Genomic DNA, 17,550 nt, shown 5'->3' with positions numbered 1-17,550 from the left:
AAAGGCAAGATGGCAATTCCGTGTTCATGCCAGTTCATCGTTGGCCTCTCTCCAGATTTCTAGTATTTAGGGCTCGATTTTGCTGGCTGCCTCATTCCTTGTGTGCACAGAGCTCCCATTGACTTCATTATGATAAACAGGATGATGATAAACTTCAATGGTAAACAGAAGGGTTCTTCACTTCAGTGGGAATTCTGCATGTATGAAGAGACGGGGTCCAGTCAAATCAGCCCATTTCATATCAAATAAGTAAATAAATTAGCATGATAGTATCCGCAATGCCAAGTCAGCGCCATGTGACATATGTCTAAGAAAATGTGGACACTGGAGACCTTACTCGCACGGTTACCAAATTACCATAGGATGTTACGTCCTTGGTTTCTTAAATTTCCTGGTCGGAAACCCGGAGCTGGTTTGATCCTCCTCTAAAGAGGCTGGATCTTTCCGCAGATGTATATACACATATGTTCTTTAAGAAGCTGACTTTTTTTTTTTTTTTCATATGGAGATGTAGTGAAAATAAGGCCCATTAATTAGAGCAAGTAATTTATGGAATTTAAAAAAAATTTTTTTAAATGTTTTTATTTATTTTTGAAGGAGAGAGAGACAGAGCATGAGCAGGGGAGGAGCAAAGAGAGAGGGAGACACAGAATCCGAAGCAGGCTCCAGGCTCCGAGCTGTTAGCACAGAGCCCGACGCGGGGCTTGAACTCACGGACCATGAGATCGTGACCTGAGCCAAAGTCCGACGCTTAACCGACTGAGCCACCCAGGCGCCCCTGGAATTTTTAATATTTGTCATTTCTTCATTGGTTCAGATGGGCCTAGTCAACAATTTGGTATGTGTTTCCTCCTAAGCTGGCAATGTGGCAAACTAATAGATGTGGATGGTGCGGCCAGGTTGAGTATGAAGCTGTTAACAGGCAGACTTATTCAGGTGCGCACCATGAGTGGAGTCCAAACTCTAGCATGCCTTTTTCGTTGTGGTTTATTGTCTATGAGACAGTATTTAGTTAAAATAGCAGCTTTATCTTGGGTAAAATTACCAATTTACTGTACTTTTAAAAAGATAAAGCCCCAACCGAAGTTTGTTATAAAGAAAAGAAGGAACTTAGGTGCCGTAAAATACCCATTCCACTAATGGTTAAATCTTGTAAATACTGGTTTCTTTAGATGTGTTTTCCCACAGGATTGAATAAACTTGGTTTGCCAGACGGTTTTCTTGGTTTAGATGGAGATTTATATCTTCCCGTTTGCACGTCTACATAATGAACTCCATTCAGAGTTTTTTGTTGTCATTAAAGATTTTTTATTTGTAATTTACTTGATTCTTCGGGAACAAAAGGAACCTGAGAACGTTTTGTGTACAACCATGAAGGGGAAGGTCCTTTTTGCTTTAAGTTTCTTGACTTTCTGTTGTCTCTCTCTCTCCTTGACCTTTTTGATACTTCTTTTTCTTAGTAAATGTTTCTTAGAGGCTGGTTTCTATCTCTTCTCCCCCCTCCCCCCACTATTGTTTCATTGTTATCTTCCTCTTTCTGGTAACTTGATTAATCTAAATGTCACTGGAATATTCACTAACAGCCTAAAATTTTCTGGATGCTTTGCAGCTTGGCCTCTGGCACACAGATTCCATTTTTAGAAAAAAACCTATTTTTATTTTTCTAGTATTTAGCTTCTGAAAACACATTTGAATAGGTTTTAACAAAGCATTTTTTCTCTAGAAATACAAAGCGATTTCTCCACAAAACTATTGTGTGGCCTAGATTCAAAGGTTTCATTAAAAGCAATGCGACTATAAATAAATTAGTGACTCATAAACAGATATTTTCCATTTGGTATTCTACACTTTGTAAGCTACAATGAAGTGGGAGCAGTAAAATATTGCTGAGTAAATATTAAGAAAGATAACTTGGAATTTAAGTTTTTTAAAACGTAGATTGGGACAGTTTTTTCAAGCGCAAAGACAACCGCCCCCCCCCCCATTCCCTTGACCTATTTTTCAAGAAAAATTTCTTTTAAGAAACCAATGAGAAAAAAAAAACATTGGAAGACATATGGTCTTTTCCCTACAGCTAAAAATAAAATAAACTGAAAAAAAAGTGGAAAGAAATTAAAATGTTTTGCTACCTCAAATGATTAACATTATCTTTGTGTGTGTGTGTGTGTGTGTGTGTGTGTTTGGTATAATTCATTATGGCATTTCTAAGCATATCACCATTATTTTGCTCCATTTTGCAATACCGGCATGAAGTAAACAAAATGAGAAAAACCAAAACAACAATTTTCTGCGCGTGTGTGAGAGAGAAGGGCATAGACTGATGCCGTGAGAGAGAGGTTATTTCATAGGAAGCATTATGTTTTGGCAGAAGAAATCCATCAAACAAATGACCACCTGGAAAGGTAAGACACAAACAGCGCTAATGACTCACTTCACATACAACAAAGAGCTCCCACAAATTAATTTTGAAAAAGTCTCCAAGAGATTTGCCAAAGTCACAACTAGACAATTCATTTTCCTGTTATTGCTGCCTTGCTTATAACAGTGGGGGGAAAAAAATAGAAAAGTAAGTGTTCAACATCAACAAAATGATGGAACAAATTATGGCATGTCCCCTGGATGTAATGTCATGTCACCGTTATTCCAGGAGTTTTGGAGAGCTTGTAATCACAGGGCAGATGCTTCTGCTAGGACCTTGGAGAAAAGCAGAATGCAAATTATCTGCAGGGGGAGGCTAGTGAAGTAAGTGTTACTGTTTTTGTGTAAGCAAAGCATATGGAAATGCTAAAGAAGACAAGCTTGAATTTGAATGAGAGCTTGAGGAAAAGCTCTCCACCAGCCAACGTTTCCACCACCTTTTAGGGAATCTGGGATTCTGGGCTGCCCGTGGAGGAAGGGGGTGGGGAGGCTCCCGGAGAAAAGGCAGGGTGTTGGAAAATGCAGTGAGAGGCTTGGGGAATTGTGAACACACGGGAGCTGTCCGGAGATGTTGTAGCAGATGCTGGAAAGTTAGGCTGCTGCCAAACAATGAAAGGCCTTGAGTGTCATACCAAGGATTTCTGACTTGATTCTGCAGGCCGCAGGGAGCCATCTGGGCTCCATGAGAAAGCTGACTTGGCGACTGATGGAAGGAGAAGCAGAGAAAGAGAGCCATTGTCTTTTTGGTCATCTTAAACAAGTCCCAGGTCTGTGAGTGCCTTGATGTTTTGTCTCAAAGTGTTCCCGATTTTGAGCTTCATCTTTTTGAACATTCTGAATATGAACATAAACTTGATAGAAAAGCACTAACAGGAAGAAAGGTGCTGCGTAAATATGCAGAGCTGCTTAGTTTATTTCAGTGGTCCCATATCTGTTGAGAAGCCTCGAGAGTAAGTGAAGTTTGAGTGCTGATGCGAGGCTTTTCCAAGTCAGTTCACCCAATAAGCCTCAGTTTGATCATCGGTAACCAATCATAGTTATTCACTAAGGATACAAACACTAAATAGTGCTTGTCATACGCTGGGCACTCTTCCAAGTTTTTGTTTAGTTTCTCCTTTTTTTTTTTTTTTAATTGTAATCCAATTAATCCTCATAGACCTCCACCTTGGTCCTAATTTTACCTCTGCGTGAATGGTGAGGAAACGGAGGCACAGAAAGGCTAAGTAACTTGACAGTTAGTGCCAGAGCCGAGGTTATAATCCAGGCAGTACGGCTCCAGAATCTCTTCTCATGAACTCTGCTTCATTCTGCGACCCAATTAGAATAATGAGATGATGGTACTAATCTGATTGCGATATAAAAATAGTGATGGTACAAGAATATAATGAGAGTATTGCCAGAGAACGTCGATCGCTATGACCATTTGCTGTGCTCTGTAACTTTTCTGACACTGCTATTTATTCTCCCAGTGACTCTGAGAAGTAACTTCTGTGGTTACCTGTTTCCTGTATCCGGGACCTGAGGGGCTCATGGTCGCATAGAGATAGGGTTCAAACCAGGATGAGTCTCACTGCAAAGTCAATACGCTTAACCAGTATAACCCAGTACAATGAGGGAATTGGGCCAAGCAATCTCTAGACTCACATCCAACCCCCTCTTGTCTTGATTCTCCGGCGGGAGGGCCTTGTAGAAAGGAATCAGGAACACTTGTGGCCCTGGTTCTAAAGACAGTGAGTGAATTTGGTAGCCAGAGGGGGCCTTCATCGCAACACGGGGGGAAATCTGACAATGAAAAATTAAGCATTACAAAGCAGAATTTCAATATTGCCTCATGATAGTTCATGTGGGGGGAATTAATCTGATAAAAATTATGGTGTGTTTCTATGACCTGGCAAGGTTTCTGGCAGAGCGGTTGAAGGATGAATACACATTAAGATGGAAAAGTACTTTCCTCCCACCCACTGGACTTTATCCATATACTCTACTCGTTAGAGTCTACGACTTCTGGTAGGATTGCATGTCCTACAGAGACCCTGCCATGGCGACGGACTAATACATTCTAAGGAAATGAGGTGCCGGGAGGAAAAGGCTACTTCTCAGCATTTAGCTTCTTTAGGAAGGCCGTACTCTCCACCCCTCACCTTCTCACCATGGAATAGGCATCAGCAAAGCTAGATCCTTCAACTGTTCAGCTTTGAGAAATCTACTTAGAGAATTGACCTTGAAGAATGGGGTCTTCAAAATGGTTTCCCAAGCCCTTCAAAAGAAAAAATTCCTAAATGATATCATACCCATATTTGTGAGGCTGATGTCATCATGTAATCTAAAAGCAGGCATTTTTTTTTTTTTTTGCCTACTTTAGGGTGTAGAGGAGAGAAATAATACTGAAAAAAATCTTTCCCCAGAGGACACAGCTTTGTACTCCATACATACCGTAAAGGTGACGCAGCAAAGGTAACTGGAGATAAAGCTGATTTTTTTTTTTTTACGACTCATCATATATGCTTATGTCTACAAAGAAATGCCTGCATTTTTTATGCAGTGTTCCTTTTAATATTTTCTAGTGTTTAGTTACAGTGAAAAGAAATATTTAACATTAGTGGAAGTCAGTACAAATTCTGTTTATAAGAGTCTGTTAATATACCACTACGGGCTAGGGAATAGAGATAGATGTGTTAAGTGGAAAGAGTAATTAAGTGGCTTCAATATGACCATACAGTTAAATTGGAATTAGGAAGTATAGCAATAAAGAAATCCATAAAGCTTTTTTTTGTGTATCTGAAGATAACCTGATACATAAAGCATCACATACCTGTCATTAATAAATGCATTTATGCTCTACTATTTGAACCTCTAATGGCATCTCATGGTAGCAATGGTCCCTGGAATCTATTCTCTGGGACTATCTCAGAGATGAATCCTTAAAATATAAAATTATTCTGACTTCAGTAACTAATGAATTCTGGCCTCAATGCTCTGTTTTTACTTGATCACTTAAATTTCTATTTTTTTTTTTTTTTTTTTTGCACATTTTCCAGTTCCATTTTACCTTTCTGCAATTATGGCCACTAGAACAATGAGAGGTATTATGGGCACAGATGCACTAAAATTTGTTTTCTTCCAATACCCTACATCGTGATGCCCACCGTTTGTTAGCCTTTGCTGAATTCATGTATCAGTTCTAGCAGACTTTTGGTGGAGTCTATCAGGTTCACCAGGTATAATATCATGTCACCTGCAAAAAGTGAAAGCTTGACTTCATCTTTGCCAATTTTGATGCCTGCTGATATTAAGAACTGGGATCTCTCCCAGGAAGTTACCGTTTTATTGTTAGTATGATCTTCCTACAAGGAATGGGCATGTTCAATGTTGGCTAGTGGTTTTGTGCCTCAGAATGGAGGTGTTCTCATACTGGTGGGTGATTGTAAAGGCCTTTGATCAAGTCAACTGGTTCATTGAATTGCCCAGCAGATTTTAAGATCTGCTATCTGGTAGGAGGCATGGAGGAGGTATATAATACTTACCCAAAACCTGGCCTTCTGAACAACCACAAGGCCTGTCTTTTGTGATAGAACCTAGGAAGAATTAGTTAAAGTATGACAGTGGGTAATTAACAGAAGTCATGAATAGTTATAGCATCAAAACTTGTTTTCCGAGCATTTACCAAGCCCTAGCTACCTTTTTATCTATCGGTGTGTGTGTGTGTGTGTCTGTGTGTGTGTGTGTGTGTGTAGTCTGATTCCCATTAAAAAAAAAAAAAGAAAACACATAAGCTTGCATATTATCATATACTTTTTACAGAAGGTGAAATGTGGTTTGGAGATTGAAGTAACTTATATGGTTAAATTGCAAGTCTGATATTTGAAGATTTTTATCCAGGTCTGCTGATTGCAAAGGCTAGATGTTTTTTCTCTGTATCTGAGAAGGTCACATACTTAGATGCTGTAGCACAGAAGCTGAGTCTTGGTTATTAAAAGTAACAATTACTGATCTGTAGGAGAACAGGTTATCGTTGTAGGTCTCCATATACACATAACACATCGATAGATCAGTCGTAATCACAATCCATTGGGATTTTGATAGGGTTTGCATGGAATCTACAGATTGCTTTGGGTAGTATGGACATTTTGACAATAGTAAGTCTTCCGATCCATGAACATAGGATTTCTTTTCATTTTTTGTGTCTTTTCTTCCCAGCTTTATTGGGGGTATAATTAAAATCTCTGTGTCTTCTTTCTTTCATCAGTGTTTTATAGTTTTCAGTATACAAGAATTTCACCCTCTTAATTAAGTTTATTCTTAAGATTTTTTTTTGGTGCTATTGTAAACGGAATTATTTCCCTAATTTCCTTTTCAGATAGTTTATTGTTAGTATATAGAAATCCAACTGATTTTCACAGGTTGGTTTCGTATCCTGCAAGTGCATTAAATTTGCTTATTAAATCCTAAGTGTTTTATTGCTTGTTTGGTTGGTTGGGTTTTTTTTTGTTTTTGTTTTTGTTTTTAACGGAGTCTTTAGGCCTTTCTGTATAGAGGATCATGACATCTGCAAACAGGGACAATTTTACTTTTTTTTTTTTCCAATTTGGATACTTTTTTTTTCTTTTTCCTACCTCATTGCTCTGACTAGAACTTCCAGTAACACTTTGAATAGAAGTGGCAAGAATGGACAACCTTGTCTTTTTTGATCTTAGAGGAAAGGTTTGCAATTTTTCACCATAGACTGTGATATTAGCTATAGGCTTTTCATATGTGGGAATTATGAGGCAATCTCCTTCTGTTTCTCCTTTGTTGAGAGTTTTGATCATGAAAAGGAGTTGAAATTTGTCAAATGCTTTTTCTGCGTCTATTGAAACGATGATGTAATTTTGATCCCTTAATGTGGTGCATTACACTAATTGATTTGCATGTGTTGAACCATCTTTTTATCCTAGGGATAAATTCCACTTCATCGCGGTATATGATCCTTTTAATGTGCTGTTGGATTTGATTTGCTACTGTTTTGTTGAAAACTTTTGCATCTACATTCATCAGGGATATATCAGCCTGTGTTGTTCTTTCCTTGTGATGTCTTTCTGACTTTAGTATGAGGGTAATGCTGACCTCATTAAATGAGTTTGGAAGTGTACTCTCTTCTTTAATTGCTTTAAAGAGTTTGAGAAGGATTGGTGTTAACTCTTTAAATGTTTGATAGAACTCGCCAATATTCTCTCTTTTTTTCTTAGTCTTGCTAAGGGCTTATCAATATTGTTTATCTCTTCAAAAAACCAACCCTTAGTTTTATTGATTTTTTTTTCCTATTGTTTTTATATTTTCTATTTTGTCTATGATCTTTGTTATTTATTTCCGTCTGCTAATTAGAGCTTGGTTTGTTCCTTTTTATCCAGCTCCTTGAAGTGTAAACTTAGGTTGTGTGAGGTCTTTCTTCTCTTTTAAAAAAAGTATTTATTTATTTATTTTTACTGAAATAATTGACACATTACACTGTAATAGTTTTAGGTGTACAACATCATGATTGGATATATGTACATATTGTGAAATGATTACCAGAATAAATTTAGTTAACACCTGTCACCACACAGAGATACAAAAAATCGCTTTCTTCTTTTTTAATGTGGGCGTTTATTGCTATGAACTTCCCTCTTACTACTGCTTTTGCTGCATCCCATAAGTTTGGGTATCTTGATTTGGGAGATAAAAGCCAGCTGCTCTCAACAGAGGTGGAACGGAAGACTCTAAAGTCACTGCCTTTCCCTTCATTGGTATGTGTCTAGGGGCCGAGTGGTCTTGAACTAAATTTTAGAAACTAGAGTGTGGTTCGCAGGTGATGATAGAATGTTTTTTATGGTGATCTAAGAGTCCTAGATGAGAGGTTTAATATGTTGTGCTTCTATACCAGTGAATATCTGAACATTAGTTATAACCTATCCTGTACCATCTATGATACAAGTATTATAGGATGACATTGTGACTTTAACGCTCATGTATTTGTGATTAAATTAGTGTCTTGTGGTAACCCTAAAGTAGCTGTATTAAAATTTTAATAAACTTTTTGCAATCAGTTTTATATTTACATAAAAACTGTGAAATGAATACAGAGAGTTCCCATATACCCTGTACCCAATTTCCCCATTTATTTACTTATTTATCTATCTATCTATCTATCTAACTATCTATCTATTTATTTAATATATATATAGAGAGAGCATGCAAGTTGGCGAGGGGGCAGAGGGAAAGAGAGAGAGAAAGAGAGAGAGAATCTTAAGCAGGCTCCAAATGCAGTGCACAGCCCAATGTGGGGCTCAATCCCTTGACTCTGGGATCCTGACCTAAGCAGAAATCAAGAGCTGAATGTTCAACCACCTGAGGCACCCAAGTGCCTCAGTTTCCCCTATTATTAACAGCTTATATTAGCATGGTATATTTGTTAATTAGCTCACCATATTGATCCTTATGAAGTCCATACTTTATTCACATTTTCTTAGTTTTTACCTAATCCTTTTTCTCTCTAGGTTGCTTCCAGATACCATATTACATTTGGTCATCGTGTCTTAGGTCCTCTTGGCTGTGACAGTTTCTCAGATTTTTCTTGTTTTTGATGGCTCTAACAGTTTTGAAGCCTTTGTCAGATATTCTGTAGAATATTCCTTAACTGGGATTTATTTGATATTTTTCCTATGATGAGACAGGCATGATGTGGTTTTGGTAGGAAGATTATAGAGGGGAAGTACAATTTTTACCACAACATATCAAGGGAATCTTGATCAGAATGACTGATCCCTGTTAATGTTGACCTTGATTACCTGGTGCACGTAGTGTTTGTCTGGTTTCTCTGCTATGCAATTACTTTATCCCTATTCTTGTCCCCCTATGAGAATGTATTTTTTTTTTTTTTTAAATTTTTTTTTTTTCAATGTTTATTTATTTTTGGGACAGAGAGAGACACAGCATGAATGGGGGAGGGGCAGAGAGAGAGGGAGACACAGAATCGGAAGCAGGCTCCAGGCTCTGAGCCATCAGCCCAGAGCCCGACGCGGGGCTCGAACTCACGGACCGCGAGATCGTGACCTGGCTGAAGTCGGACGCTTAGCCGACTGTGCCACCCAGGCGCCCCGAGAATGTATTTTTTTGAAGGAAATCTCTATGTGCAGTCTGTACTTAAAAAGTGAAGAATTACGCTCTGCCTTTTTGAGGGCAGAGTATTTACACAAATTATTTAGAAATCTTCTGTCTTTTCTATCCTATTATTTATTTATCTATGTGTATTAATGTGGATGGACAGATATGTATTATGTGGTTTCATTATAATCCAATAATACTTGATTTATTTTGTTACTCAGATTGTTCTAGATCTTACTGTAGGCAACTCTTCCAGTTGACTCCTATGTCCCTTTGACACACCTGTACCACTGTGTGTTTTAGCACCTTCTTACTTCCTGCCACTGGTGAGATATTTCAGACTCTTCTTGTGTATTTCCTGCCGAGTCCTAGAATCAGCCATCAATCCAAGGAGTGATTTTATTTGAAAAAGGTTTTGGAAACTAATATCTGGGTTGCAGGTGTGCTCCTTCCTTCTGGGCACTCGCAGCTGAAAGAAAGGAAATATGTGTGTATACTAACCTGTATATATACACATGCCTATAAACATACCCATATGTGCGTGTAACCATCTTTATATTAAGCAAAACACGAATTCATCCTGATGTCTTAAACTTTAACCCATTGCTATATGCACCATTATAGCTTTCTTCCTTTGCTTATGTGAATACTCCCATTTCAACAGTGAGGAAGCTGGCCCCCCACCAGCCAGCATCCATTTACTTAATCATTCAGTTCAACATACCTACTTCGTTTTTAATCCAGCATGTCTCCAACTTATTTTCTGCAGCTTTATTCTCAGGAATCTGTAAGTGCTCTCTTCAGTTCTCTTTCCTTTAGTGAATACTCACTGGTCCAGAAAAAATAGGGGAATGAATGATGCAAAAAAAATTAAGTTAATAGAAGTGAGGAAATTATGTGTAAGACATTTAAGAAAATTGTGTGGCGAAGCTAACAAAACCAAACAAAAGCAAAACCAGCCAAAGTTGTTTCGTTTGGTACGGATACATTTGAGTGTATTTGCACAAAAATAGATTTGCAATGTTGTTATATTTTGGCATATATAAAAATTCTGAGAGTCAAATCCCGTTATGTGTTTAATGATTAGGTCAAACTTTCTGAATGTAAATTTCCAAGACCTACAGAACCACAAGTTGATTAAAATCCTGTTCAGATTGAATCATTTTCAGTAGCAGACTCTCCTGGCTTTGGTGTCCTCTTAGCTCGTTTTTCAGTATTCTTCCCTTCTTCCTGGTACTCCGCTCAACCAGGTACCTATGAGCATCCATTTCTGAAGGCTGTTGATCTGGCATCTGTCAGTTAATTTCCATATGGTGTAGTTGATGAGGTCATCGGGGACCAACCGTCCTTTCCAATAATTTTAGGATTTACTATGGATCATAAAAGACCCCAAAGCATTCTGAAATAGAAATGATGTGATTTTTAATAGTGAAGTTCTAGGTACAGGTGTTTCTAAGGAGAGAGATCTGTCTAACGTGTCTCACATTATGCCTATTTATACATCTACTTATGTATCAGTCTTGGTGATGACACCTTTATGTATGTACATGACTTTTATTTTCCTGCCCTAAAATGGGAGCTAGAGAGTCATTTATGGAACTAGAATCTCACTCTAAACACATATGTGACTTGGGTATTTTTATTCATGTTAGATTTAGCCTGGAGAACAACCACTTGACATTGTTTAACAAGCATTTCAACAACCAAGGGGACATGTTGTTAGAATCTTAATTAGAGTGATGTTATGGGGCACTTTCACAAAACAACACAAGTAATTACAGAAAACAATCATCGACACCCACAAATGCTAACAATGTCTGAGACCCAGCATGTGAAGAATGTAATAACAATCTTTCCAGATTAATTGAAGTCGTTTTTTATAAAAACAGCTTTGTTAAAAATAAGATATCTATATATGTTTGCCTTTCAGACTCTGTGTTGTGGAATTATATGCCAGGGAAAAGAATCCTTTGTGGTAGATACCACAAAATACTCAGTGTGCCAGAAAAGAGAGGGGACTGAATAGCCTCAAAATGAAGTGAATAAAAGTGGAGAAATTATATGTAGGAAATTATATGTGCTGTCTTTTTTTCAAGTGGAAAATATTCCTTAAAAATATTCCTAAACCTGAAAAAATGTGAAAAATATCCCTGTCCCTAAAAATGTTAAAGTAAGAGGCCAGAAAGAATTGAATATCGGGACAGAGCCCAGAAAAACTGATACCAAAGTCAGTGGCAAATAGGAGGTCCAAAGGCAAATATTAAAGCAAGAAGAAATTTAGGACTTGCAACAGACAGGATCTTGGAAAAATATTTTGTAAAAATGTTGATGAATTAGCTAGCCTTTGTTTCAAACTGATGTGAATGGTGCCACACCTCCAGCTCTGAACTGAAGAGTGCCATCCCACCTGTGACTTCCTTAGTCAAAGAGAGAAACTTCTGAGGTTTCACATTAGCCAACTTTCCATTCACCCAGCTGAGAGCCTGTTATACAGATTTACTTCTAATATGTTTACTCTTTACTTTCCTGTAATATTTTCCAATCTCGCAGATAGACATTGTTGGTATTTGTTAGGACTATTTTTTTAAATTTGTTTTAATGGTTATTTATTTTTGAGAGAGAGAGAGAGAGAGAGAGAGAGGGTGAGAGTGGGGAAGGGACAGAGAGAGGGAGACACAGAATGTGAAGCAGGCTCCAGGCTCTGAGCTGTCGGCACAGAGCCTGATGTGGGCCTCGAACCCACAAACCATGAGATCGTGGCCCAAGACGAAGTCAGAGGCTTAACTGACTGAGCCACCCAGGTGCCACCCAGGTGGATCATACTCTCGTGCTCATAACACACACACACACACACACACACACACACACACACACACCCCATGCAAATTGAACATTGAAGGTGTCTTTCAAGTGAAAACAGAATGGGAAAAGTGATCAGAAGGGTAATATGACTCTCAAAGGAAGGGTATAGGAGTCGTAAATAGAAGGCTTTTTTTTTCTTTTTTTTAAGGACAATTGCTTTTGTTCTGCCTTTTGATGGTTTAATTAGGAAAGCCTATACCCTCGGTCTTTAAAATAAATTTTAATGTGTTTTTTTTAATGTTTTATTCTTGAGAGCGACAGAGAGCTCCACTGAGGGAGGGGCAGAGAGAGAGGGAGACACAGAATCTGCAGCAGCTCCAGGCTCTCAGCTGTCAGCGTAGAGCCCGATGTGGGGCTGGAACCCACGAACTGTGAGATCACCTGAACCAAAGTCAGATACGACCAACTGAGCCATCCAGGTGCCCCTAAGATTTTGTTTAAATCCTCAGTTGTTTAGATCTTCTTGGTTATCCATCTGCTTTGCTATGATTATCTTGTGCTCATAAAATAGGAGACCCAACCTGCAGGGACTATGGCAGAATTCTTCATTTTATGGAACATTCGGATATGTTGGTCTTGAACAAGGTTGTTGAACAATACAGAGATCCTCAAAACAAAGCAGGCATCATACAATAATGATGACCGTGGCAGCTACTCCTCTCATGAACACTTGCTATGTTTCAGCTTCTGTGCCACACACTTCATAAGGTTTGTTACGTCTAACCTTCAACATGACCCTATGAAATTTACTACTTTATTCATTCACTCACTCATTCATTTATTCAACACTTACTAAGTGCCCAGCACCAGGCCCATACGAATCAAAGGTTTCTAAAACACAGTCCCTAATTCTGGCAACTCATGATGTGATAGAAGGTTAGCGTGGCAGTGGAGATTTATGTAAGTCAGTATAGGAACATAAGGAGAGATTGGTCTGGCAAATTCTGGATCCTGAATGGAGAAAATGAGTTTGCCAGGTGGACAAGGAGAGAGAGAGCTCTCCAAGCAAAATGAAGGACGCACAAGGGCATCGAAGCAGAAAGAATTTGGCACTTTGGGGAAAAGGCTGATTAGATTACAAGGTACACAACAAGGAAAAAAACGAATGTGAGGTGGTCAAGGACAGATCCTGAAGAATATGAGTGAGAGCTGCAAAGCTTGGAACGTTGTCCCTGGACAATGGAGTCGATTAACAACAGCGCCCCTACCCCTACTTATTTTATAAGTAGCATATGGTTATTGGGTTGGCTATAGCCAAACAAAAAGAGGACAATATAAATCAGCATAACCCCATCACAGTTTTAACCACCTAGGAGAAATACACAAATATAGAGATACGTATATACAAAAGTAAATATAAAACACATGTATTTTTATGTATGTGCGTATACATACTTGCGTATGTATAGACGTATTTTCACATCTTTTCTCCGTTGTAAGTGTGTCTTTGCTATTATAATTTTTTACAGATATAGGTTACAATGCACGTAAAGTTTTGGAGTCTAGTGATACATGATGAACATCGTTTTAGGTCAATAAATATCCTACTGCAAATTGAATTCTCACTGCTGTGAGCAAGGGAGAGGGAGATACTAGGATAGCGGTCAGATCCGACTGGCTGGTGGGCGGTGTGAATCTGCAACACCGAAGAAGTGGAGAGAAGTTTAGTTTGAAATGTCTGCCTTAAAGAGGTCTGAGTTTGACCGAATGTCTGCTTTATCTCTCTTGGCAACAGAAGGATTTCCTTGAAATAGATACTACTTGTTGTAGTTCCCTATCTACTTGGCCCTTATTTTTCCTCCACACTCCTATTTTTATCAGATTGCTTTTAGTTACCAAGCCATGCCCATGTCTGGCATGCTCTGAACAGTGCCAGATGCCAAGGTGAATTTCACGTCCTGTCATGATTAAGATAACCCTGGCAGAATGATGGTCCTGCAGCCTTTCTTTTTAAGAAATTCTATGGATACACTTTGAGTGTAAGGGGCTTGTAAAAAGTACTAATCAAATGATAGCAGCTTTTAAGTTGACTGTAAGCTTAATGGTCTGAAAATTTATATTTAAAACTATAATACTTTGAATCAAGCTATTTGCATGCCCTGGAGAAGGATGAGTTCGTAGCATACATTGGGTGAAAGATGTCAGAGAGACCAATTTTCCTCCTAAATATCCCTCTGAGCAGGTATAGTGCCCTTGCTGACTTCTTTAAAATACAAAAGGAGACTTGCAAAACACATTTCAAAGAGATATGTCATTATTGTACGCAATTTAGAAAATACAGAGAAAGAAAAAATATTCCACAATTATTAGATTTGGGGTTCCAATTGAAAAGCAATTTTGCGTGAAAGTAGTCTGATGAAGCTTCATGATAATAGTGGCCTAGAAGGAGGATGAGTCCAAATTGAGTGTCTTCTCTCTTACAGACTACATAATAAGTAGACAGACATACATACAAGGACAGACCTTCCATGGTGTTACTCCTGGTTGGAAATGCTGTTTGGGAACTCAGGATTGGTTGTTACTAAAACAAACATCTTCGTTTACTCTACCTGGGCACATCCATCCAATCTAAATGTGAGGAGTTCATTAACTGTGGCCAGGTATAAAAAGCTGGAAGATTTCTGTGGGAGGAACAACATAATTTTCATGGCTTTCATTTCTTTCTCTTTTTTTTTAAAAACCTCAATACATTCAGAGAAACATCCAACCTATAGTTTTTGTTATTTCCACGATGGAAAAGATGCCTCTCATGCAGGGGCAAAATGGATTTAGGAGTACGTGGAATCAAAATTCTATAAATTTTTTTACAATTGTGCCTTGACCCAAGTGTGAATAATGTTCAAAACAGATGCTAATTATGAATAGACATAAAATCAAGTTTCTAGTTAATAGAAAATGATGAGTCAAAACTATTGAGAAACTGAATGTTTCCACGGATGTACAAACACTCCCATCTCTTAGCAAACTTAGAAATTGACTTAACTTATTGCAAAAGCATACTATTATTTCTTTAACTAGAGTTTTTTTTTAAATTTTTTAATGTTTGTTCATTTTTGGGAGACAGAGGGAGACAGAGTATGAGCAGGGAAGGGGCAGAGAGAGAGGGAGACACAGAATCTGAAGCAAGCTCCAGGCTCTGAGCTGTCAGCACAGAGCCCAATGTGGGGCTCGAACTCACGAACTGCAAGATCATGACCTGAGCTGAAGTCGGTCGCTCAACCAACTGAGCCACCCAGGCGCCCCTAACTAGAGTTTTTAAGAAGAGAAAGACATAAGATCTTCATAAGGGAAAATAAGCCAATGGTAGATATTGAAGGGCTATTAGCCTAAGTCAAAAAGTTAAAGGAGCAAGTCATTGGGAAAAAGGATAGTTACCTAGAAAACATGAGATATTAAATATTTACTGATACTTTCATCCGATTTTTTTCTTATCAAATGATATAGTTGATCATAAGGGAAAGCATGTGCTATCATTATTCACATAATGGATATTAAAAAGCATACTTTTATTTTCATTCATGTACCAAAACTGAGGTAAGTAATGACCATAAAGAGAATCTTTGGCTAAGGGGCTAAGAAAAGAGGAAGTGAGCAAAGAAGACATACAATCAAAAGGAGCTTGATTCTATCATTGTCCTAAAGGGAGGTTCAACCTCCACGTGAAAACATGGGGTTTTAATACAAGGACGATTTTTATGTATCTATGGTTTCATTTTTGCTTGGATAATTGGAGGGTAAAAAGATACCACATATATCCCATATGTTACTCGTTAGGCTGTAACAAAGATTCCAAACACAATTATTTTGTGAGTCAAGATTTCTATTGAGTATAAGTTATGGTCTCGAAGCATCCAGTCCCAAAAATCATCTGTGCTCCCAGCTACCATAGAGGGTGCTATAATAAATCTCCGATAGACCAATTATCTACAGATACAAAGTTCCTACTTGTTCATATATGTTTGGCAGAGGGATTCTAATTTGCTGACCAACTGTTCCTGGCAGCGTTTTCTGTGGCCTCCATATAAACTTGTAGGAGATGGTAAGGTCATCAGTAACATGTTTGAGTTTGGCACTTTTAATGTCACATTATATGTCACACATAATACCTTCTGATAAATCTTAATCTATGGATTACTTAAATGCAGAAAATTCTGGAACTAAAATCACAGGTAGTGTAGTAATTAATTGAAATTAAAGGCTACACTATGAGTTAATATTTTACAGAGTTTTATTCATCATCATCATCATCATCATCATCATCTATGGGTTACACTTAAGGAACTTTCTTCTAGTAGGCAAAATTCTTTAGTTTTTAGATACCATGGTAGGTAGATTTACAAGATAAGTGATAAAAATAGTAACACATAACTTATCAACATACGCAATCAAGTTATTATTTTCTGCTAAGTGAAATATTGTGCTGGTGAGCCAATGCTTTCTTCGGATTCTGAACAGAATCAAAAACGACGATCCATACATGTTTGCATTTGCATAAAATGTCTCATCCAGGGTTACAAGGAGGCTTCCCAAAGTGGGTGTTTTTTCCTGTTGGGTTCTCCTTAACTTCCATTCAGTATTTGCTGAATGAATCATTGTTCTGTTGTCTGATTCTGGCCTTTACAGCTTGTTTGTTCGTGCTGTCACTCAACCTTCCCCTCCCCGTCCGGCCTTAAGTTGGCAATCCTCCAATGGTTAAAGCCCATCTTATCCCAGAAATGCTCCTTGACTCCATAAACAGACCCCTTCCCCCAACACTTGGCTAAAAATATCATTGAACTAATTCTCCCAGTATTGTGGGAACACTTTTTGATTAGTCAATTGCATATATATCAAATTATATTTTGAATGCATTCAATGCATATGGGAATGTCATATTTTTAAACTTAATTTATACTGCTCTATTTTGAGACAACTGGGTGGTTCAGCCGGTTGGGCATCTGGCTTCAGCTCAGGTCATGATCTCGTGGTCCGTGGGTTCGAACCCTGTGTGGGATTCTGTGCTGACAGCTCAGAGCCTGAAGCCGCTTCAGATTTTGTGTCTCCCTCTCTCTCTCCCCCTCCCCTGCTCGCACTCTGTCTCTCTCTCTCTCAAAAATAAATAAACATGAAAAAAATTATACTTCTCTATTTTTAAGAACTTAAAAAATAACA

At 38.2% G+C, this 17,550-nt stretch overlaps 1 long non-coding RNA gene across 1 annotated transcript in view; it reads left to right on the top strand.

The window, feature by feature from the left end:
- The first annotated feature begins 2,168 nt into the window (after nt 1–2,168).
- The window catches only part of LOC123585043, a 29,884-nt gene continuing 14,502 nt past the window's right edge, over nt 2,169–17,550 (top strand). The window contains exons 1-3 of the long non-coding RNA XR_006705868.1: nt 2,169–2,402; nt 3,077–3,185; nt 4,781–4,872. This is a non-coding gene — a long non-coding RNA (uncharacterized LOC123585043). The remainder of the gene's footprint in view (nt 2,403–3,076; nt 3,186–4,780; nt 4,873–17,550) is intronic.

The sequence above is a fragment of the Leopardus geoffroyi genome, chromosome C3 (assembly GCF_018350155.1).
Source record: "Leopardus geoffroyi isolate Oge1 chromosome C3, O.geoffroyi_Oge1_pat1.0, whole genome shotgun sequence".
NCBI lineage: Eukaryota > Metazoa > Chordata > Mammalia > Carnivora > Felidae > Leopardus > Leopardus geoffroyi.
The sequence above is the reverse complement of the archived record's forward strand: the minus strand, read 5'-3'. Positions and strand labels throughout refer to the sequence as shown.